Source organism: Triticum urartu, chromosome 5A, assembly GCF_056163025.1.
Source record: "Triticum urartu cultivar PI428250 chromosome 5A, HENAU_Tu73, whole genome shotgun sequence".
Taxonomy (NCBI): Eukaryota; Viridiplantae; Streptophyta; class Magnoliopsida; order Poales; family Poaceae; genus Triticum; species Triticum urartu.
The window spans coordinates 495,810,791-495,833,690 of NC_141877.1; the positions used below are offsets into that span (position 1 = coordinate 495,810,791).

Below are 22,900 nucleotides of genomic sequence, written 5' to 3' on the forward strand. Positions count from 1 at the left end.
ATGACCACAATATACTTCACTACCACAACACTTACTTGAACACTGATAAATGGATTCGTGCTTCTGCCCGTTCAACTTGACTTTGCCCCTGAAGTTGCAAACAATTACCCACCACTGGCATCCATAAGTGCAAGAAAACGATTCGCTAAAGATCTGATGAAAAAAAGAGTTGCCCAACCTGACCCTTGTTCCCCAATCCCGGAAATAATTTGTTGTAGGTCCGGGAAAAACAATCCATAAGTGGTAGAAAACGATTCGCTAAATATCAAGGTTAAAAATAAGCTGCCCGACCTGGATGAAGACCCTCAATGCCTGCCCTTACATGGTAAGGGTCGATGCCAGCATCCAGCCTCACCCTTTCGGCTTCTCTCGAATCAAGCACACTATGAGCAGAATGTCCAGACAAGAAAGATGAGCCAGCTTCAGGTGCTGGTAGGATACCAACAGTGATTGGCATTGCACCATAGTCCAAGTATCTTGCTCTTCCACGTCGAGGATCATACCCTTGTGATGTGCCTTCACTACTGTGAAAAGCACTAAAATAATCATGTGCCACATGTGGACTATCATTGTACATCTCTGATCTAGGGATCCCAACAAGCATTGTTAGGTTATCCAGCCCACTGCTGGAGGAAAGAACATGAATCTTTGTATTATTGATAAGACGCCCATCAAGAAGGTTCTTAGCATTAGAAGCTCCTTCAATGGTTGCAAACTCCACAAAAGCATACTACCTTTCTGGAAAAACTTTGATGTTTGTAACCACACCATGTGCTACCATAGCTTGCCTTAGTGCCTCCTTGTTACCTTTATGTGTATTGGGTAAATCCACCCAGAGAACATTGGTAGGATTTTTTGCCTCTCTCATTCATACTCTAGCAGAACCCTGACAAATAGAACATGAAATGATAGCAAGTAACCCGTAGATAAAAGAGGACAATACAACAACAAGAACCAAGAGAAGTAAATAGTAGTACCTTTGCATGTCCAACTCCCATTTCACCTGCTGGCAATGATCCTCTACCGTTGAAGTTGCCTGCTTCCAACTATTCCGATCAAAATCAGTACCAATGACTAAATACTAAGGCAACATCCCTTGAAAAACTGCAGCCTAGAAACACTTCACAGACCCAGTCAACAATAATAGATGCATACCGCTCTTCCTCTGGACCTCCATAAATCAACACACAATTCGTTGCCCCCTAAATCTGTCCCATTAAAGGCTCTATGATCAAAAATGGCAACTTCCAGCTTCTCAAAGTCGATGTATGCAGAAGTTTGATCATGGGAGAATGCAACACCTTGAATCTTTCCAAACTTTTGAAAATCTTCCTCGACCTCCTTCTTTGAGATAGACGGACTAATTCCTCAAACCCATAGGTTCCTAGCAGCTATTGCTTGTAAAAACCAATCAACAAACACATGTAAACATCATGAGGGCATAAATCTTTACACAACACCAGCATAACAATTTCACCCCAGTATAAGGAACAATCACCAATGTAGGAGTATTTCAATACCTACTAATGAAGGATAATGTTCAAAAAAGCGGAAGGCCACAACATAGAGCAATGAGCGCTTAAGCGCGCTTGAGCATTTTTTTAAAGTTGGCTAGAACTTGACTGTTTTGAATAGTATGCATAGGAAATAGGAAACATTGCACACTATTAGTTGAAGTAGCATCTAAAATGTCCTTCATAACATAATAAATACACATCAGGTTCACACAAGAAAACAACAACTAAAATGTAGTTCAGTTCAAATAGACATAGCCAAATACAGATCATCTTTCTAATTCTGAAGGAAACAACTCCCGTACAGACCCTAATCTCTCCATCTATCCCTAATAATAAAGCACGGATTGACTCCGTGGGTTCACCGTCACAATACGCTTCTTCCCGTGATTTTTACGCTTTCAGTTTGAATTTAGAACATATTCGAGGTGGTACTAAATTTTCGTTATATCTGTTTAGATGCGTCTGGTTTTTGTTTTCCCGTACTGGGCCTCGGCTGATTCGCTAAACTGGGCCTCGGCTGGGCCTGCATGCTGAATTGTGTCCATCGTAGGCTGTTTCACCGTCGTTTTCTATATCTGGCTGTATGTGCGTGTGTTTGAATTAAAAGAAATTAGAGAAAAAATGGTGGCAGCGTTGGGATTTGATCCCTGGTCTCCCATGTTGGTTGCAACGCAGCAGACGACTTAGGCTAGGCTCCTAAGCTTGCTAATTAGGGCGTCTGGAATCTTAAGAATAGAGACAGGCGTACTCGAGCCGAGATAAATGGGCACGGTCTTGATGGGCATGTGTGAGTGCTACGACCCACTGGGCGGACAAGGGACCAGGCTGGAAGTTTTTTTCATATTTTTTTACTTATCAAATAGTCCCACCTTGCTATTTAACATTAATTTTTACCAGTTTATATACGTTTTTTAGGTTGTCAGGCATCGAGAAGCTGCTTTGGAAATTAAGCAAAGAAATAAAGAAAGGAAATAGACATTCTTTGCATGAGAAATAAAGAAGGAAGATGGTAATTATGTAGAGCCGGCAAGAAAGGTAATATGTATTGAATAAGAAATAAAGAAGGAAGAAAATTGATGGTAATTATCTGGGCGCCATATTAATCGCAGGAGTAATTAGCAGGCCTAGCAAAAAAGAAAAAAAATTGCATGACAAAGAAGGAAGAAAATTGATGGTAATTATCTGGGCGCCATATTAATCACAGGAGTAATTAGTAGGCCTAGCAAAAAAGGAAAAAAATAATTGCATGAGAAATAAAGAAGGAAGGAGAAAGAGAGAGGAAGGAAATGGACGGTAATTATGTGGGCATCATGATATAAGAAAAGAAAGAGAAAGAAAAACTAATTAACAGAAGGTGCAGGGGAATCAATGGTAGGTTGCCATGCTTATGAGTAAAAATGATGTGGCATTTTTTAATCCTCACTAAATTCATGTCATTTTTTTTCTTCCGTTATGTTTTCCTTGCTCTTATAATCTTTACTGAATTTGCGCCAAATTTGTAGCACATTGAACATGATGTTTGCACATACAATCCTCACTAAATTTATGTCAATTCTTTCTACCGTTCTAACACACAGGCATATATATTATTTTTAATATATAAATGGAGGTATAATATTATTGGTCCTCCCATTTCGTATGTCCATGGCGTTTCCTCATATTGAGCTAGGCTATTCTACCAATCGTCTGTCTTGGGCCACTTGGCCTCTACCACGTTCGCCCGCGTAATGTTCGACCACGGTGCCCTCCTAACATGTCTGGCGATATCTCACGGAAATTGCCCCAAAAGTTACAAAATATTACCCATCAATACAACCTACTCCCCCGTTCCTAAATATAATAAGTCTTTTTAGAGATTCCATCACAAACTACATACGGATGTATATATATGTATTTAAAGTGTAGATTATTATTTTACTTCGTACGTAGTCTATATTGCAATCTCCAAAAGACTTATATTTAGAAACAGATGGAGCATAAGTGATAAAAGAAGGTTTTACACAAGGGAATCCCCTGCCTATGCCGGCCCATGCAGTAAGGACCACGTATACTGCGCTCTGTGTGCTGGAAGAAGACGCCGCACGCCTGTATGGGCCGCCCATGTCCAGGCGGCCTGTTTTTTAAAGTTTGTTTTTATTTATTTATTTTATTTTATTGTTTTCAATTTTTCTACTTTTAATAATTTGGGACAGCAAAAAAAATCTGGAAATTTTAGAAAACGAGAATTTAGCAATAATCTTTTAATAAATCATAAATTGTTTGTAGATTAAAAAATGTTTGTGATTTGGTAAAAAAATGTTTGCTTAAAAAGTTCGTGTATTAGAAAATGTTAATGAATTTGAACAAAAAACGTTCATGACTTCAAAAAAAATTTATTCATTCATAAAATGTTCACTGATTCAAAAATGATCATGAATTTCAAAAAATGTTCGTTAAATCAAAAAAATGTCCATGAATTTCAAAAAATATTACACAAATTTCCTAAAAATGTTCTTTGATTATAGAAATGTTCGTCGATTAAATAAAATTGTTTTAAAACATGTTCACAAATTATTATTATTTTGCAAATAGCATAAAATCTTCAAGAATTCAAAAAATGTTCTTTATTTTAGAAAAAGTACAAAAATTTGTAAAATTTTCTAAAAATTTGAAAAATGTTCACGAGTTTAGAAAAAATGTTCATCATTTCATAAAACTGAGAGTGATAATGTATCTTGGTGATGCAGCAAAATGTGGTCATGGCCATTGAAGATTATAGTTTTTTTGCCGTTGCAACGCACGGGCCCTTTTGCTAGTATTCTCTAATAATAAAGCACGGATTGACTCCGTGGGTTCACCATCGTAATACGCTTCTTCCGGTGAATTTACGCTTTCAGTTTGAATTTAAAACATATACGTGAGGTGGTATTAATTCGTGGTAAAAACCGAACTGATCAACGGTCCGTCATTAGATTTTCGTCCGTCTGTATGAAAAAAGCGTACATCTCGCACGTGGGCCGGCCCATTGATGATGCATCGCTCAAATCAGCCAAAAAGTAATGTGGTGTGGGAGTACCGAACCCGCGCCTCCAGTTTTCACAGGCAAGTAAGGAACCAGCTCGCCTATGATTCAGTTCTATGAACAGGTAGTATTCGCTCATATTAATCAATAGTACCACATCGCTGCTTTACATGAAATTACACCAATTTATATATGTCCGCAAGTACACAAGGAACAAGCTTGGCAAGAAATAAAAGAGATGCCTGAATAAGGATGGATTGCGTTGCGCTATAATAGGAATAAAGAGGGGACATGCAAGGAGATCCAATTAATGCGGGAATAATGGTTGATTGTGTTGCCCGAATAAAAGAAGGAATGTGTTGCGCTATAAAAGAAATAAAAGAGAGGACGTGTGGAGATCCGACAAATATGGGATGTGTAAATAAATAAGGACATGCATGGCAAAAAATAAAAAAGAGGCCTAAAGATGGGGTGTGGATTAAAAGAGAGGCCTAAAGATGCGATGTTGGTATGCTATAAAAGAATGGCAAGAAAATCCGTATATGCCGATAATTTGACATAAAAAATGTTGTTTATGTTTTTTTAATCTTCACGCCTTTAATTAATATGCATGTGGATTTTTTTCAAGAGTTGCAACAAAAATATTTGCACATAAAAAATAAACATGATAGAGGATGCATGAAGAATTTCATAGCGATGTTTCACGTTAGAGGGAAACAAGGACGAGCTCGGTGCGGCGGTGCGAGGATAAGCTTGAGGTCGTGGAGCGAAGCCAAGAGCTGGAATGATGTTCAACATGCCCTAAGTTGGTTACGCTTAACCGCCCACGATGCATGTATGTCTTCGTAGTGTGCAAATGTATAATGTTTATTTTTATCATTTACCTTTACCCATAACAACACCCCATTTCACGTACGTCATGAAGAAATCCACATGAATTAATATGCATGTGGATTTTTTTCAAGAGTTGCAACAAAAATATTTGCACATAAAAAATAAACATGATAGAGGATGCATGAAGAATTTCATAGTGATGTTTCACGTTAGAGGGAAACAAGGACGAGCTCGGTGCGGCGGTGCGAGGATAAGCTTGAGGTCGTGGAGCGAAGCCAAAAGCTGGAATGATGTTCAACATGCCCTAAGTTGGTTACGCTTAACCGCCCACGATGCATGTATGTCTCCGTAGTGTGCAAATGTATAATGTTTATTTTTATCGTTTTCCTTTACCCATAACAACACCCCATTTCACGTACGTCGTGAAGAAATCCACATGAATTAATATGCATGTGGATTTTTTTCAAGAGTTGCAACAAAAATATTTGCACATAAAAAATAAACATGATAGAGGATGCATGAAGAATTTCATAGTGATGTTTCATGTTAGAGGGAAACAAGGACGAGCTCGGTGTGGTGGTGCGAGGATAAGCTTGAGGTCGTGGAGCGAAGCCAAGAGCTGGAATGATGTTCAACATGCCCTAAGTTGGTTACGCTTAACCGCCCACGATGCATGTATGTCTCCGTAGTGTGCAAATGTATAATGTTTATTTTTATCGTTTTCCTTTACCCATAACAACACCCCATTTCACATACGTCATGAAAAAGTCTAAGAACAACTTCGTTTCGGCTGCAACTACATATTCTCAAACTCTAAACCACCATTTATAAACTATAAGAGCGTGTGACATTTTTTTTCTTCCGTTGCAACACACGAGCTTTTTTGCTAGTAATATAATAATAAAACATAGATTGACTTTGTCGGGTTCACCATCACAATACGCCTTTTTCATACGAATTTACACTTTTAATTTGAATTTAAAACGTATACGCGAGGTGGTACTAAAAAGCGGCAATCAATTAATAAGTGAAAAACGATTCGTGCGTTGTATCGGGCCTTGTCCTGCTGCGCACTGGCGATCCGGTCTGTTCCTCTTCTTCCGACCGAACCCCTGTTCCTCCTCCTCCTCTGTCTTGCTCGATCTCTATCCCCGCACATCTTCTTTCGCCGCGGTGAGCCCTAAACACATCCGCCCCTGCTCCAGCTGCAGGTCTTCCTCCATACGACGACCGCGGTGCCAAAGGGCCCCACATCCCAACTGGAAGGCAGATCCCCAGACCCAGATCCCCTCCCTTTGCAGCCGAGGACGAGGCCCTGGATTTCATCGCCGAGGAGAAGCTGACGGTTGAGGTGAAGGAGGAGGTCGTGGTGGTGTGGAGGAGGTCTAGGAGTACGTGGAGCCGTCGGAGGAGGCCAAGGTGTACTTCGTTATGACGTCAGCAGCGAGCACCTCGCGCAACTCTTCGATCAGGCCGGCGTCGTCGAGGTTGCCGAGGTGAGCATCTCTTCCTCTTAGACCATCTTGAACGCTGGATGCTAGCAAAAGGTGCTGGAATTTGTTTCCGAATCGATCGGTCTGGATGCATCAAGCGCTTGGATATTTTCCTCCGCAGGAGGTAGAATACTGAAGGTGTTTGCAATCTGTAATTAACACCCTACTTAGCATCAAGCATTGATAGAGAGGGCATTTAGATGAATTTTAATTTTGGCATCGTATCTATTTTCTTAATCTCTAAGCGTCTACACAGGCGACCAACGTTTAAAGTCTTGTGTCCTGACAACATTGGAATTTAAGAATATCATTTTTCACATACAGACCACATCAAGTCGATGTATACCAATAATGTCAATGAGGAGTCAATGTACTTAGCATGAGGATATTATTTGGTCGATGCATACAGACCACAGCAAGTCGATGAATTTTTTGACCCTGATACTATCTTTGAGCAGGCCAGTGGGTTGAGGTTACCGTGGTGAGCAACTCTTCCTCTTTGACCATCTTCAGTGCTGGATGATAGTTTCACAGTCAATATGTGGCATCGGTGACAAAAGATGCATCAAGTTTGCACAACGTAAAATACTGACGGTGTATTCAATCTGTAATTAGCACCCATACTTAGCATCAAGCGGTCACAGAGTAAAGCAGTGACAGAGAGGACGATTAGATGGTTTTTAATTTTACGGTATTTATTTTTTGTATTTTGAGCGTCTACACAGGTGACCCGCATTATAGATGATGTTAGTGTGCTGCCACTGTCGTTCCTCTGTAGACACACGCACATTTTGTCTGGTGAAGGGAATGCCTCAAATCATCGGACCACTGATTATGTGTCGTGTTCTTGCAAGACTGAAACTGACAAATTCGGTTAATGTAGTGGTTGTGTTGTTGATGCTCATATGATGGAGCAACCAGCCGTGGTGGAGAGGCTAATAGATAGTTGTAGTATTCAGACTTCCAGTTTTCTGCTAGCTCTACTCTGCTTTGTCCTTTCATAATGGCAATGTAGCAGTTGTGTGATACGATTGCAACGCGGAGTCTTCACTGCATATTACCTACCGGACCGATATGTTTTTGTCGACATAAAAGTCTATCCTGAATTTGCTATTCAGGTGGCAAATCCAATAATTTATTTACTGTATTTGCATTTTGCAAGATAATTTGACTGCCAAAGTGCTACATCGTATCTCACTAGACCTATTGAGTAAGTGGTAATTTTTCCTTTATATATCATTCCGATTTCTATATGCACTGTTCATATATTCCTTGCATTGTTCAGTTACCAATTTTCATAAGGGTCATACTTGCTGGACCATGGCACACCTTCCAATGCAGGTTGCTTCCATGACCATACTTCAAATAGGGAAAATTAGTTTGCCTCTCATCATCCACTTTGGACCCTCTTTGCGTGGGCATTTTTTTCAAAGCATACTTGTATAAAATAAACTGTATTAGTTTTCAGTTTATATCTGTCCATGGTTTGCTCACATCAAAAATATTGACAGCTATATAGTTCCCGAGTTTGGTGCAACCGAAATACTTATAATCCAGTCCAACATAGATAGTTTACCCCTATTGGAACATGCATTTATCTTCCTCGATGAGTATGGCAGAATCCAACCTCCGTTCGTCCTTTAAACTAGGGCTCCATGGCTGCCAACTGACGGAGCAAGAACAGAGACCACCCTCTCCTCCAATTTGGAGCTCCATGGCCGCCATTCGACAGGCGCACTGCCGTCGTTGCCTCCTCACAGCCTCACCTGGGAGAGCGCAGGCGCCAACGTCACCCACAACCTGCCTCATGTTCAGTCAACAAGCTGTAGTTCAATTAGGTCCATTGCTCCTCTTACATGCAGAACCTGGGAAGATCATGGTCTTCACTCATTCTTTTCTGAACAACATATACACTGCAGGTATACGAGGAAAAAAATATATTGTATTGCTTGGAAAAAATATGTGAAATTGGCAGGCATCAATTTGACCAGGTTTACAAGCTATTAGATGTGCATTTTTAAGATGCGGTAGTCATACTTTCTACTGGAATTTGACTTATAATTCTAAAGATTTCCTGAGCAACAGAATGCAGCTGCAACTTGAATTTTTTATGTCAATTGGAAGTTTGGAACGAACACATCTGTTTCTAGAATGTTGACATGTTTCTGTATGCAAAATGAACTATTGTGCTTTATAAAGCTGACAAGGAATGTTTGCTTAATGGCTTTCTATTTTCTCTCTCATTTGAACACTAATGATGATGATACGGTCAAATTATTTTAGGTGACTCATCCTGGTTTATTTTCTCATTGTCATATGAAGTGCCAAATATCAATTTCCTACATTTGCTGCCAAAATTTTACAAAATAGCTTCAGTTATTTATTGGTGTGCATCTTTTTATATATAGGATGACTGTCTCTTCCCTGCTTATTCTTTTATGTTTTCAAATGAGAAACATATCTAATTACTCACCTTTCAGGGGAAGAGCTGTTATGATCCTCACATTCCATGAGTTCCAGACGTATTGAATAAGCAAGGTTTGGTCTAAGAAAGTGAGGTTCTCGTGTAATTTTCATAGGTCATCAAATCCCTTTGATAGGGATTAAAGGAGATGGTGGCTTCAACTATGCCTCAAGAGATTTGGCAGCCCTTTGGTTTGTTACTGAATAATAATAATTGATATTTTTTTTCTATACCTCACTCTTTCTTGGTGTTCCTGTTTTCTGTAGAATCGAAGTGGTATATTTCATAGTTGATGCAGTTCTGCCATTGTAGGTGTGCTTTTCTGGTACAGCGAGGAGATTTCTATTTTTCAAAAAACATACAGTAAGGATAGTTCAGCAGAAACTTTCACGAAGTAATAGTGATGTATTACCTATGCCCGTGACATTGTTCTAGCTTTCAGGAAGTGGTATCGAGGAATGTGTTGCTTGATGAAGGATCAGGGTAGATAGTTTAAGTGGAAGATGCAAAATTATGGAAATTCGTGGGCAGTCTGCTGCTTCTTTTAGAGGAGGTGATGGTGGTTCCCTTTATTGGTATCGAATAATAGTTACACTGTTTATGAGGTTACATTGAGAAAAAGCTCAGGGTACATTGGCCCAATTACAATGGTTTTTACTGTAAAAACAAAAGCTAGCTAGCTCTTGTGTCGTCTGATTCACTTCCCTTCCATGGTGCTTGCATTTGATCTTCCAATTTGATTTACAACTTAAGCATTAGTTTGCGAAGCGGACGGATTGATGAAGCGCATAGTGGTCAAGGGAGAGACATGATGCAAGAGAGAAACTTTAGCGCTTATTGCGACGCCCAATCATTACTTGCCCTTTCTCTTCAGCGAAGCACATACCTGTACGTAGAAAGGAGAGATGGGATGAGTTTGAAGTTCATAATCCATCTAAGCATCACATAAGTGAGCTATAACTTTGAAACTATTAATTCTTTCTATAGGAATAGCCCGTTAGTATTTGATCGAATACTTTGAACCAGTTACTATTTTTAAAATAGAGTGTCGTGAGTCTTCTTCATTCATGTTTTCTCCCGTTGCATCGCATGGGCATTTGTTTATTATTGTTTTGCTATGGTTCAATGCAAATATGCTTTCACTATGTTGATCATATCGTTTAGAAACTGTACCATAAAGGCATTGTGTGGGTTTTGATTTGGTTCTTATGAAGCAACCCGTTTTTTGGCATCAAACCTTTTACATAGCTGGTATGTAAAAACGTTTTGCACGGAGTCCCCCGCATGGGCCGGCCTAAGCATACGGAAGACACAGTGCGTCCGTTTAGGCACAACGCTGTAGAAGACACAACGCGTCCGTTTAGGCTGGCCCATGTGCGAGTGCCTGTTTTTTTAGTTTAGTTTTTTAATTTTGATGTTCTGTTTTTGTTTTTTTCTACTCTAAATAATTTGGAACTTTAAAAAACTTTAGATTTTTTTTAAAATATGAATTTTGAAATACAATGTTCCAGAAAAGGAAAACTGCTCAGGATATTTTAAAAAATGTTCGTAAAAAAATCTAGGATTTTGAAGAAAAAAGTACGTGTATTATGAATTATTAATGAAATTGAAAAAAATGTTTGCTAATTCAAAAAAATTCATGCATATTAAAAAATGTCCTTAAATTTTATAAATTGTTCGTGAATTAGAAAAGAGTTTACTGATTCATAAAACGTTTGTTGATTCAGAAAATGTTCATGCATTTCAATTTTTTTGTGAATTTAAAAATTCCACCAATTTTGAAAATAATGTTCGCCAATTCAAAAGAAAATGCTTAAAAACCGTTCGCAATATAAAAAATGTTCACAATTTTGTAAAAATGTTTGTAAATAGTAAAAAATGTTCACAACTTTTAAAAATGTTCCCAAATTTGTAAAAATGTTCACGGTTGATCAAAGATATGTAGTTAAACAGTAATGCTTCTGAGTCTTTGTGACTATATGCTCGTGTGAATTTTGAAGAATTAACTGTTGGGGTGGATTGGAATATTATAGTATTTTTTAATAAACATTCTTGAAATTCAGAATAATTCTATGAATTATCAAAGTTTTTTACAACCACGATATTTTTTCGAAAATGTGAACATTTCCTCAATTTGTGAATAAACTTTTAAAAGGAAACATTTTCTTGCATTTGTGAACAAAATTTCAAAATCACGCGATGAGGTATGAACAAAATGTGGTCATCATCATTGAAGATTATCATTTTTTTCCCGTTGCAACGCACGGGCCCTTTTGCTAGTAATAACATAAATGACATACTGCCATTATTGCACAAGCAGCAAAGCAGAAGCAGTTCAAAAATAGCCAAATTCTGGCCAAAATTTTCAAATACGCTTAATCTACCACTTAGGGCCAAAGTGAGGCATTTTTCCATTGCTCAGCGCTTAAGCGTCGCTTAACAATGCTTACTTGAACATTGATAAAGGGATTCGTGTTTCTGCATGTCCGTCCGGACCTTCCTTGCCCCTGAAGTTGCAATCAATTACCCACCACTGCCATCCATAAGTGGTAGGAAATGATTTGTTGAAGATCCGGGAAAAAAGAGCTGCCCGAACTGACTCTTGTTCTCCAATCCGGAAATGATTTGCTAAAGATCCGGAAAAAACAATCCATAAGTGGTAGAAAATGATTAGCTAAAGATAAAGGTCTCAAAAGCTTCCCGACCTGAACCTTTTTCCCCAATCCGAAAAACGATATGCCGAAGATCCGGATAAACAATTACCCACCACTGCCATCCGTAAGTGGTAGTAGAGAACGATTCACTAAAGATCCAGAAAAAGGAGTTGCACATCCGACCCTTGTTCCCCAATTCGGAAAATGATTTGCTGAAGATCCGGAAAAAATGCCAAACCCGATCCTTCTTTCCCTAATCCAGATGACCCACGGTTAGAAAGAAAACATGGACAACCCAACCTCCCTGCGCACCGCCGGCGTCTCCCTGGCGGCCACCTCCACCGAGGAACCCACTGCCACCGCTTCGTGCTAGGTCATTCACCGGTTTTGTTTGAACTTGTTGCACGCTATTGGGTTAAAAAAATGGAAATGTTTTTATGGACCTGATGGTTGCCCGAATGGGTCGGGTCACCCATCGGGTGTGGGTATGGGTCGTCTGTCAAACCCAGGGGTTAGGTTGTGGGTTGACCCGACTAGCTATTCGGGCATGGATTTTTTAGAGGTCGACCCAATGAAGCATGACCCGGTTGCCAGCCTGACTCAAGGGCCTCGCCCGCTGCCCTCCCATGGACCCGGAGCGCCGCTATCCCCCAGCCAACTGTATGCCTCTGCTAGACCACCCCGTTACTGCTGATCCTGTGCACTGCCGCTCAAATAATTACATATATCAGAGCTACTGGAGGCCTCATCGCACACCGCCTAAATAAACTGCAAATATGAAGCACCAAAGTCCTAATTACCGAAAAATTGACATCGCGAACCGCATCCAGATCCCTGGGGGATCCAAGGTGCGCACACCACACCCCTCACATATAATCCTTGACGCCGCCGCCTTTAAACATGCCATTGCGTCATCACGAGAGCAGTCGGTCCGCCACTGCCACGGCCGTCGCAACATTTGAAATAGTCATGCACGTTGTCTCAACGCTACCATGACCATGAAACACGTTGTCGCGGCATCTTCGACGCAATCGGGCCTCCATAAGACAACGTCACATCATAGCGTCGCCATGACCGTTGAGCCATGCCGTCGTAGCAGCATCGCGGTCGCCGAAGCACCGCACGGGCATTAGAAAGCGTGTCGCCGCGCCATCGCCACGGCCGTCAGAGCACCGCACATGCGTTAGAACTGTGTCGTGGTGCCATCGTTGCAGCCGTCATAGCACACCTGAAAGCATCAACGCGGTCGTCGAAGCATGCCGCCGCACTCGTCGAAGCTTCGTGATGGGAGTTTGTAGCATGTCATTGTGCCAGCACCACAAATAGAAATAATCGAAATGACCCTAATAAAAGAAAGAGCCTCTACCACAACACAAAAAATCATAAGTTTATGGATCTTTGGTTCGTGCTTCTGCACGTCCGTCCTGACCCTAATAAAAGAAAGTGTCTCTACCACAACTCAAATTACCATAATATACTTCACTACCACAACGTTTTCTTGAACACTAATAAACGGATTCGTGCTTCTGCCCGTTCGTCCCGACTTTGCCCCTGAAGTTTCAAACAATTACCCACCACTACCATCCGTAAGTGGTAGAAAATGATTCGATAAACATCCAAAAAAGAGAGCTGCATGACCCGACCCTTCTTCCCCAAGCAAGGAAAAGTTTTGCTAAAGATTCAGAAAAAATCAATTACTCACCACTGCTATCCATAAGTGGTAGAAAATGTGTTGCTGAAGATCCGGAAAAAAACTGCCCGACCCGACCCTTGTTCCCCAATCTAGAAAACGACTCGCTAAAGATCTGGTAATAACAAACACCCACCACTGCCATCCATAAGTGGTAGAAAATGATTCGCTGAATATCCAAAAAAGAGCTGCCCTACCAAACCCTTGTTCCCCAATCCAGAGTACGATTTCCAAAAGATCCGAAAAACAATAAACCACCACTTCCATCCATAAGTGGTAGAAAATGATTCACTAAAGATCCGAAAAACCGCTAACCGACCTGCTCATTGGTCGCTAATCCGGAAAACAATTTGCTAAAGATCTGAAAAAGTTATTACACGCCACTGCCATCCATAATTCATAGAAAATGTTTCGCTAAAGATCCGAAACAAAAAAGAGCTGCCAGACCCGACCCTTGTTCCCCAATCTGGAAAACTATTTGATTCAGAAAAATAATTGCCCAACCTGACCCATCTTCACCCAATCCAGATGACCCGTAGTTATAAAGAAAACCTGGATGGCCCGGCCTCCCCATGCACCGCCGACGTCTCCCACCACACAAATGTCCCCGTGGCTACCGCCTCCGACGCCAAGGAACCCACAACCACCGCTTCCTGCTAGACCATTCACCGGTGTCAAGGTTTCTCGTCGCTATCGGCTCACATGTGCCCATCCACCATATAAGGGGCCTCGCGCGCCACGCTTCCCTGGACCCTGAGTGCTGCTGCCTCCAGCCACCTGCGAGCCTCCACCAAACCAAAACGTCGCCGCTGATCCATTGTTCCTCCACTCGAATAACTACATATATCAGAGCTGCTGGAGGCCTTAGCCCACACCGCCTAAATAAACCGCAAATGACATACACCGAAGTCCAAATTATTGAAAAATTTACATCACAAACTGCAATCAGATCCTAGGGGGATCCAAGGCGGGAGCGGATATGAGTGGGGGGAGAGGGTGGTTGAGATATTACCAGCCGGGCGAATAAAATCAAGATGAAGGCATCCTTGACCTTGGACCCGCGGAGCCCCTCGAGGGTGGTCCGACGCTCGGTGATGCAGCGGAAAATGATGAACGCGTAGCCATGGTACGCGACGCGCATGATGACGCACTCGAGTGCCTTGTGCGGGGCGAAGGACGCCACGAAGTCGTCCTTGCCCGTGTGTGCAGGGCAGGTTGCTGACCCATAGCAGGTTCTTCTCGTCGGTGGCAACTTGCATGGCGGCGACGGCGGCTACACCCCAAGCGCCGGCGCGCTTTGATTCCTTCGACGGTGAGGCCGATGGCTTGGTGGCCTCCAAGGCTACAGAGGGCTCCGCAGGCGGTGGCTCCGATGAAATCCGTGTCAGAGGAGAACAGGGTAGGGAGAGATCAGCGGGAGCTAGGGTTAGTATGTGGGGATCTAGGCTGTCTGTCTCGGGGAATAGAACAAGGTGAGGAAACTTGCCCATGCGCCGGACTGTATATACTGCGGGCAAGGCAGTGCTGAGTCCGTGGGTGGCATCTTTTCTATCCCCGATCCAACATCATCCACACACCCATTCCCATCACCAGAACACTAAAAAAACTATCCCATCACCATGAATTGTCAAGTATGAACTTCTCAAAAAGCAAGTTTACCCAACACATAGTTCAAAGTTTTCATTACGCCTTAATAACCAAGGGCAAATAGATTATTCATAATCCATGAATGCATCGCCTCAATCTATCTAGCAAAATAAACACAAAGAAATAGCAACATACGTAGTTAGTCGTTATCTTATTTATCGGGAGACATGACTATGGGGCCTGCCCACCGTAACCTCTCACAACCATATCCTCTCCCCACGACATATTCTTCTCCACATGTTCCCTATGAGGCCGCACTCGTATGTATTACCCGGAGGGTGGGGTGGGGGCAGATGGACGAGCATAGTCGGCTCGAACCCGATTATCCTTTGCTTGGGAAAAATACTCACAAAAATATGAACTTCATAGACACCTTTTAATTTATTTCATGGAGTTAGTTAGTAATTACTTTCCGACTTAAATACATCTAAAAAAGAAGGAATGCATACAATATCTCATTGGCATAATACACTTCACTACCAAAAATAGAATAAAGTAAATGACCCTAATGAAAGAGAGTGTCTCTATAGAAACACAAATAGTCATAAGTCTATGTAAGTGTGGTTACATCATACACGCAGGCACATTGTTGTTTATGTTAATGTTTTATCATACAAGTCTATGTTAATTTTTTATGTTAATGTTTTATCAATCATGTTCATTAATCCATATGGATTTGACCCGTATCCCTCCAAACTATATGCCAAAGAGGAATATAAAATATGTCCCATTCACGACTTTATAGGTAGAAATGGCATCTTCCAGCTACTCAGAGTCGATGTATGCAAAAGTTTGATAAATGGAGAATTGAACACCTTCAATCTTTCCAATCCTATGAAACTCTTCATCTGCCTCCTGCATTGAAATAGATGAACTAGATCCCCCAACACATAGGTTCCTAATAGATCTATCATGTAGAATCCAATCAAAGAACAAATGCCATAAGAAGGCATACTATTTCTATAATGAAATAGATGAATAAAATCCTCATACAAGTAGTCCTAGCAACAAAACAATGAGATAGCTATGAATGGTCTAAATTAAAGTGAAATAGATCAAAGATAAAATACACTTCATATTTATATCAAATCACAACCTGAATAACTCCAAATTGTGTCACTTGTGCACAATTCATTAAAGAACTTTAGAACATGAATGGAGAAATTTCACTAAAGAAATAAACAACTATGACTAACCAAGGATTATTCTGTTTTAGTACATCATTCATTATTAGTACATCATTCAAACTTAAATCAGAGCCTACCATAGTTACTAGATATTTTATGCATCCCGTATATGTTGTGAGCGGGGCAGGGATGGCTTTGCGTGTGGGTGGGCCATCTGATTATGCCACCTTGAGAAAAATAATCGCAAAAACATGGCCTTCATATACACCTTCTAATTTATTTCAAGGAGTTGGTTAGTAATAACTTTCTCTCTTAAAAACACCTCAAAAGAAGGAATGCATACAATATCTCATTGGAATAATATACTTCACTACCACAAATAGAACTAATGTAAATGACCCTAATAAAAGAAAGTGTCTCTACCACAACACAAATAATCATAAGTTTATGTTTATGTGGTTCGTGCTTCTGCCCGTCCGTCCCGACCCTAATAAAAGAAAGTATCTCTACCACAACACAAATGACCACAATATACTTCACTACCACAACACTTACTTGAACACTGATAAATGGACTCGTGCTTCTGCCCGTTCATCTTGACTTTGCCCCTGAAGTTGCAAACAATTACCCACCACTGGCATCCATAAGTGGAAGAAAACGATTCGCTAAAGATTTGATGAAAAAAGAGCTGCCCAACCTGACCCTTGTTCCCCAATCCCGAAAATAATTTGTTGCAGGTCCGGGAAAAACAATCCATAAGAGGACAATACAACAACAAGAACCAAGAGAAGTAAATAGTAGTACCTTTGCATGTCCAACTCCCATTTCACCTGGTGGCAATGATCCTGTACCGTTGAAGTTGCCTGCTTCTGACTATTCCTATCAAAATCAGTACCAATGACCAAATACTAAGGCAACATCCCTTGAAAAACTGCAACCTAGAAAAACTTCACAGACCCAGTCAACAATAATAGATGCATACCGCTCTTCCTCTGGACCTCCAGAAATCAACACACAATTCCTTGCCCCCTAAATCTGTCCCCATTAAAGGCTCTATGATAAAAACTGGCAACTTCCAGCTTCTCAAAGTCGATGTATGCAGAAGTTTGATCATGGGAGAATGCAACACCTTGAATCTTTCCAAACTTTTGGAACTCTTCCTATACCTCCTTCTTTGAGATAGACAGACTAATTCCTCCAACCCATAGGTTCCTAGCAGCTCTTGCTTGTAAAAACCAATCAACAAACACATGTAAACATCATGAGGGCATAAATCTTTACACAACACCAGCATAACAATTTCACCCTAGAACATGGAACAATCACCAATCTAGGAGTATTTCAATACCTACTAATAAAGGATAATGTTCAAAAAAGCGGAAGGCCACAACATAGAGCAATGGGCGCTTAAGCGCGCTTGAGCATTTTTTCAAAGTTGGCCAGAACTTGACTGTTTTGAATAGTATGCATAGCAAATAGGAAACATTGCACACTGTTAGTTGAAGTAGCATCTAAAATGATCTTCATAACATAATAAATACACATCACATTCACACAATAAGAAAACGACAACTAAAATGTAGTTCAGTTCAAATAGACATAGCCAAATGCAGATCATCTTTCATGTTCTGAAGGAAACAACTCCTGTACAGATCCTAATAATAACATAAATGACATACTGCCATTAGTGCACAAGCACCAAAGCAGAAGCAGTTCAAAAATAGCCAAATTCTGGCCAAAATTTTGAAATACGCTTAATCTACCACTTAGGGACAAAGTGAGGCATTTTTTCCATTGCTCAGCGCTTAAGCATCGCTTAACAATGCTTACTTGAACATTGATAAAGGGATTCTTGTTTCTGCATGTTCGTCCGGACCTTCCTTGCCCCTGAAGTTGCAATAAATTACCCCCACTGCCATCCATAAGTGGTAGGAAATGATTTGCTAAAGATCCAGGAAAAAAGAGCTGCCCGAACTGACTCATGTTCCCCAATGTGGAAAATGATTTGCTAAAGATCCAAAAAAATCCATAAGTGGTAGAAAATGATTAGCTAAAGATCAAGGTCTAAAAAAAGCTTCCCGACCCGACCCATTTTCCCCAATCCGAAAAACGATCTGCCAAAGATCCGATAAACAATTACCCACCACTGCCATCCGTAAGTGGTAGTAGAGAACGATTCGCTAAAGATCCAGAAAAAGGAGTTGCACGATCTGACCCTTGTTCCCCAATCTGGAAAATGATTTGCTGAAGATCCGGAAAAAATGCCAAACCAGATCCTTCTTTCCCTAGTCCAGATGACCCACGGTTAGAAAGAAAACATGGACAACCCAACCTCCCTGCGCACCGCCGGCATCTCCCTGGCAGCCACCTCCGTCGAGGAACCCACTGCCACCGCTTCATGTAGGTCATTCACCGGTTTTGTTTGAACTTGTTGCATGCTATTGGGTTAAAAATGGAAATGTTTTTATGGACCTGATGGTTGCCCGAATGGGTCGGGTCACCCATCGGGTGTGGGCATGGGTCGTCTGTCAAACCCAGGGGTTGGGTTGTGGGTTGACCCGACTAGCTATTCGAGCATGGATTTGTTAGAGGTCGGCCCAATGAAGCCTGACCCGGTTGCCAGCCTGACTCAAGGGCCTCGCCCGCTGCCCTCCCATGGACTCGGAGCGCTGCTATCCCCCAGCCAACTGTAAGCCTCTGCTAGACCACCCCGTCACTGCTGATCCCGTGCGCCACCGCTCAAATAATTACATATATCAGAGCTACTGGAGGCCTCATCGCACACCGCCTAAATAAACTGCAAATCTGAAGCACCGAAGTCCTAATTACCGAAAAATTGACATCGCGAACTGCAGCCAGATCCCTGGGGGATCCAAGGTGGGAGCGGATCCGAGGGGGAGAAGGAGGGGGTGAGAAGTTACCAGCCGGGTGTACTCGGCCCAGATGAACGCGCTCTTGACCTTAGACACGCGGAGTGCCTTGAGGGCGTCCCAGGACTCAGTGACAGAGTGGAAAAGGATGAACACGTAGCTGCGGGAGCCGACGCATGCGACGACGCAGTCGAGCGCCTCGTGCGGGGAGAAGGCCGCCATGACGTCTTCCTCGCTTCCGTGCGCGGGCAGGTTTTCGACCCACAACGCGTTCTTCTCGTGTGCGGCCCCTAGCACGGCGGCGGCGGCGCCCAGTGCCGGAGGGCCCTGCGAGCGGCGCGTGCAATGACATCAGCGGTAGCGGGGATCAGGGAAGGGAGAGATCGCCGGGGGCTAGTGTTCGTATGTGGGGATTTGGGCTGTCTAAGACGGGGAACAGAACGGGGTGTGGGGAACCAGCCCGCGGGTCGGACCGTATATACTGTGGACAGGGTAGGGATGGTTGCACGCCTGCGCCGAGTCCGTGAGTGGCACCATTTCTATCCCTGCTCCAATATATCATCCAGACATGACACCTATTCCCATCACTGCTCAAAAAAATGGAAAACGTTTCAAAACTGTCGGATGATTTATTGACTTTGTAAACCACATCCGGTGCCGTCCGATCCTACGTGGTTGTGTGACGCGAGAGCCTTTGTGTCCCCATGCAAAGCTAGCCCATATGTAGTCGAGTTTGTGATTTGAGCTTGCATCTCGTGACTGCCTTTTTCTAAGGGATCCTTCTTACACTTACTTCACACGCAATGCTTTGCCTGGTAATTATACATGTGATCATACAAATACTAGAACATCGTATGATTGATCATGGGTGTTGGTTTCATTTGGTATTAGGATGTAGATGAAATCAATGTTGCGCACACCACACCACACCCCCTCACATGGAATCCTTGCTGCCTCCGCCTTTAAACATGCCATTGCACCATCATGAGCGCGGTCGGGCCGCCATCGCCATGGTCGTCGCAACATCATTGACATAGTCATGCCCGTCGTCTCAACACAGCCGTGACCTTGAGACATGTTGTCACGGCATCATCAACGCAGTCGGGCCTCGGTCGTAGCATCCTTGCATTTGTCAAAACACAACATCGCATCGTTGAATCGCCATGGCCCTTGAGGTATGCCATCGCAGCATCATCGCGGTTGCCAAAGTACAACATGGACGTTAGAGGTGTGTCATCACACCATCACCGCGACCAATAAAGCACAACACGAGCGATAGAATCGTGCTGTGGTGCCATCGTTGCAGCTGTCAAAGCACACCTGAAAGCATCAACGCGGTCGTCGAAGCATGCCATCGCACTTGTCGAAGCTCATGATGGGTGTTTATAGCATGTCATTGTGCCAACGCCACAAATAGAAATAATGAAAATGACCCTAATAAAAGAAAGTGCCTCTACCACAACATAAATAATCACAAGTTTATGTATCTGTGGTTCATGCTTCTGCCCGCCCATCCTGACCCTAATAAAAGAAAGTGTTTATACCACAACACAAATAACCATAATATACTTCACTACCACAACGCTTTCTTTAATAATGATAAACTGATTCGTGCTTTTGCCTGTTCGTCCCGACTTTGCCCCTGAAGTTTCGAACAATTACCCACCACTGCCATCCATAAGTGGTTGAAAATAATTCGATAAAGATCCAAAAAAGTGAGCTGCTCGACCCGACCCTTCTTCCCCAATCAAGGAAAATTTTGCTAAAGATTCAGAAAAAGCAATTACTCACCACTGCCATCCATAAGTGGTAGAAAACGATTCGCGAATGATCCAGAAAAAATTGCCCGACCCGACCCTCGTTCCCCAGTCCGGAAAACGACTCGCTAATGATCAGGAAATAACAAACACCCACCACTGCCATCCATAAGTGGTAGAAAATGATCCGCTTAATATCCGGAAAAAAGAGATGCCCGACCAAATCCTTGTTCCCCAATCCGGAATACGATTTCCTTAAGATCCAGAAAAACAATAACCCACCACACTCATCCATAAGTGGTATAAAATAATTTGCTAAAGATCCGAAAAAGAGCTGACCGACCAGCTCATTGGTCGCTAATCCAGAAAACAATTTGCTAAAGATCCGAAAAAACAATTATGCACCACCGCCATCCATAACTGGTAGAAAACAATTCTCCTAAGACCCAGAAAAAAAGGTACCAGACCCTACCCTTGTTCCCCAATCTAGAAAACTATTTGATTTAGAAAAAAAATTGCCCAACCCGACCCTTCTGCACCCAATCCAGATGACCCGCAATTATAAAGAAAATCCGGACGACCTGGCCTTCCCTCGCGCTACCGACGTCTCCCTCCACACAAACCTCCTCGCGGCTGCCGCCTCCGGTGCCCAGGACACCACTGCTACCGCTTCCTGCTAGGCCATTCACCGGTGTCAAGGTTTCCCGTCGCTATCGGCTCACATGTTCCCATCCACCATATCAAGGTCCTCACGCGCCGCGCTTCCATGGACCTTGAGCACTGCTTCCTCTAGCCACCTGCGAGCCTACACCAGACCACCCCGTCGCCGCTGATCCATTGTGCCTCCACTCAAATAACAACATATATCAGAGCTGCTGGAGGCCTCAGCCCACACCGCCTAAATAAACCATGAATGACAAACACCGAAGTCCTAATTACTGAAAAACTTACATCACAAACTGTAGCCAGATCCCGGGGGGATCCAAGGTGGGAGCGGATAAGAGTGGGGGAGAGGGAGGTTGAGATGTTACCGGCCGGGCGAACTCAATCAGGATGAAGGCGCCCTTGACCGTGGACCCACGGAGCGCCTCCAGGGCGGTCCGACACTCGGCAACTAATGGAGCAGAAAATGATGAAGGCGTAGTTGCGGTACTCGACACGCATGATGAAGCAGCCGAGTGCCTTGTGTAGGACGAAGGACGCCACGACGTCGTCCTCACCCGCATGCACAGGTAGGTTGCCGACCTACATCGCCTTCTTCTCATGGCGGAAACTTGCGTGGCGGCGACGGCGGTTGCACCCCTAACGCCGGCGAGCTCTGATTCCTTAGAAGGTGAGGCCGATGGCCTGGTGGCCTCCACGGCCATGGAGGGCTCCGCAGGCGGTGGCTCTGACGGCATCCATGGCAGAGGGGATCAGGGTAGGGAGAGATCAACGGGAGCTAGGGTTAGGATGTGGGGATTTAGGCTGTCTGTCACGGGGAATGGAACAAGGTGAGGAAACTAGCCCGCGCGCCGGACTGTATATACTGAGGGCGGGGCTGCGCTGAGTCCGTGGGCGGCACCTTTTCTATCCCCGCTCCAACATCATCTGGACCTATTCCCATCACCGGAACACTAAAAAAACTATCCCATGACCAAGAATTGTTTATTATGACCTTCTCAAAACAAGCAAGTTTACCCAGCACATAGTTCAAAGTTTTCATTACGCCTTAATAACCAAGGAGAATAGCTCATTCATAATCCAAGATTGCATCGCGTCAATCTATCTATCAGAATAAACACAAAGAAATAGAAACATACGTAGTTAGTCGTTATCTTATTTCTCGGGAGACATGACTTTGGGA

The 22,900-nt window shown here is 42.8% G+C and overlaps 1 long non-coding RNA gene and 1 pseudogene across 1 annotated transcript; one reads left to right on the plus strand and one right to left on the minus strand.

Annotated features, from left to right (window-relative positions):
- Positions 1 to 271: 271 nt before the first annotated feature.
- Positions 272 to 22,421, minus strand: LOC147972238 (flowering time control protein FPA-like; annotated as a pseudogene).
- Positions 6,392 to 10,009, plus strand: LOC125510020 (uncharacterized). The gene is made up of 2 exons (XR_007284441.2): positions 6,392 to 6,848; positions 7,170 to 10,009. It is a non-coding gene; the product is annotated as an uncharacterized LOC125510020 (long non-coding RNA).
- Positions 22,422 to 22,900: the final 479 nt, after the last annotated feature.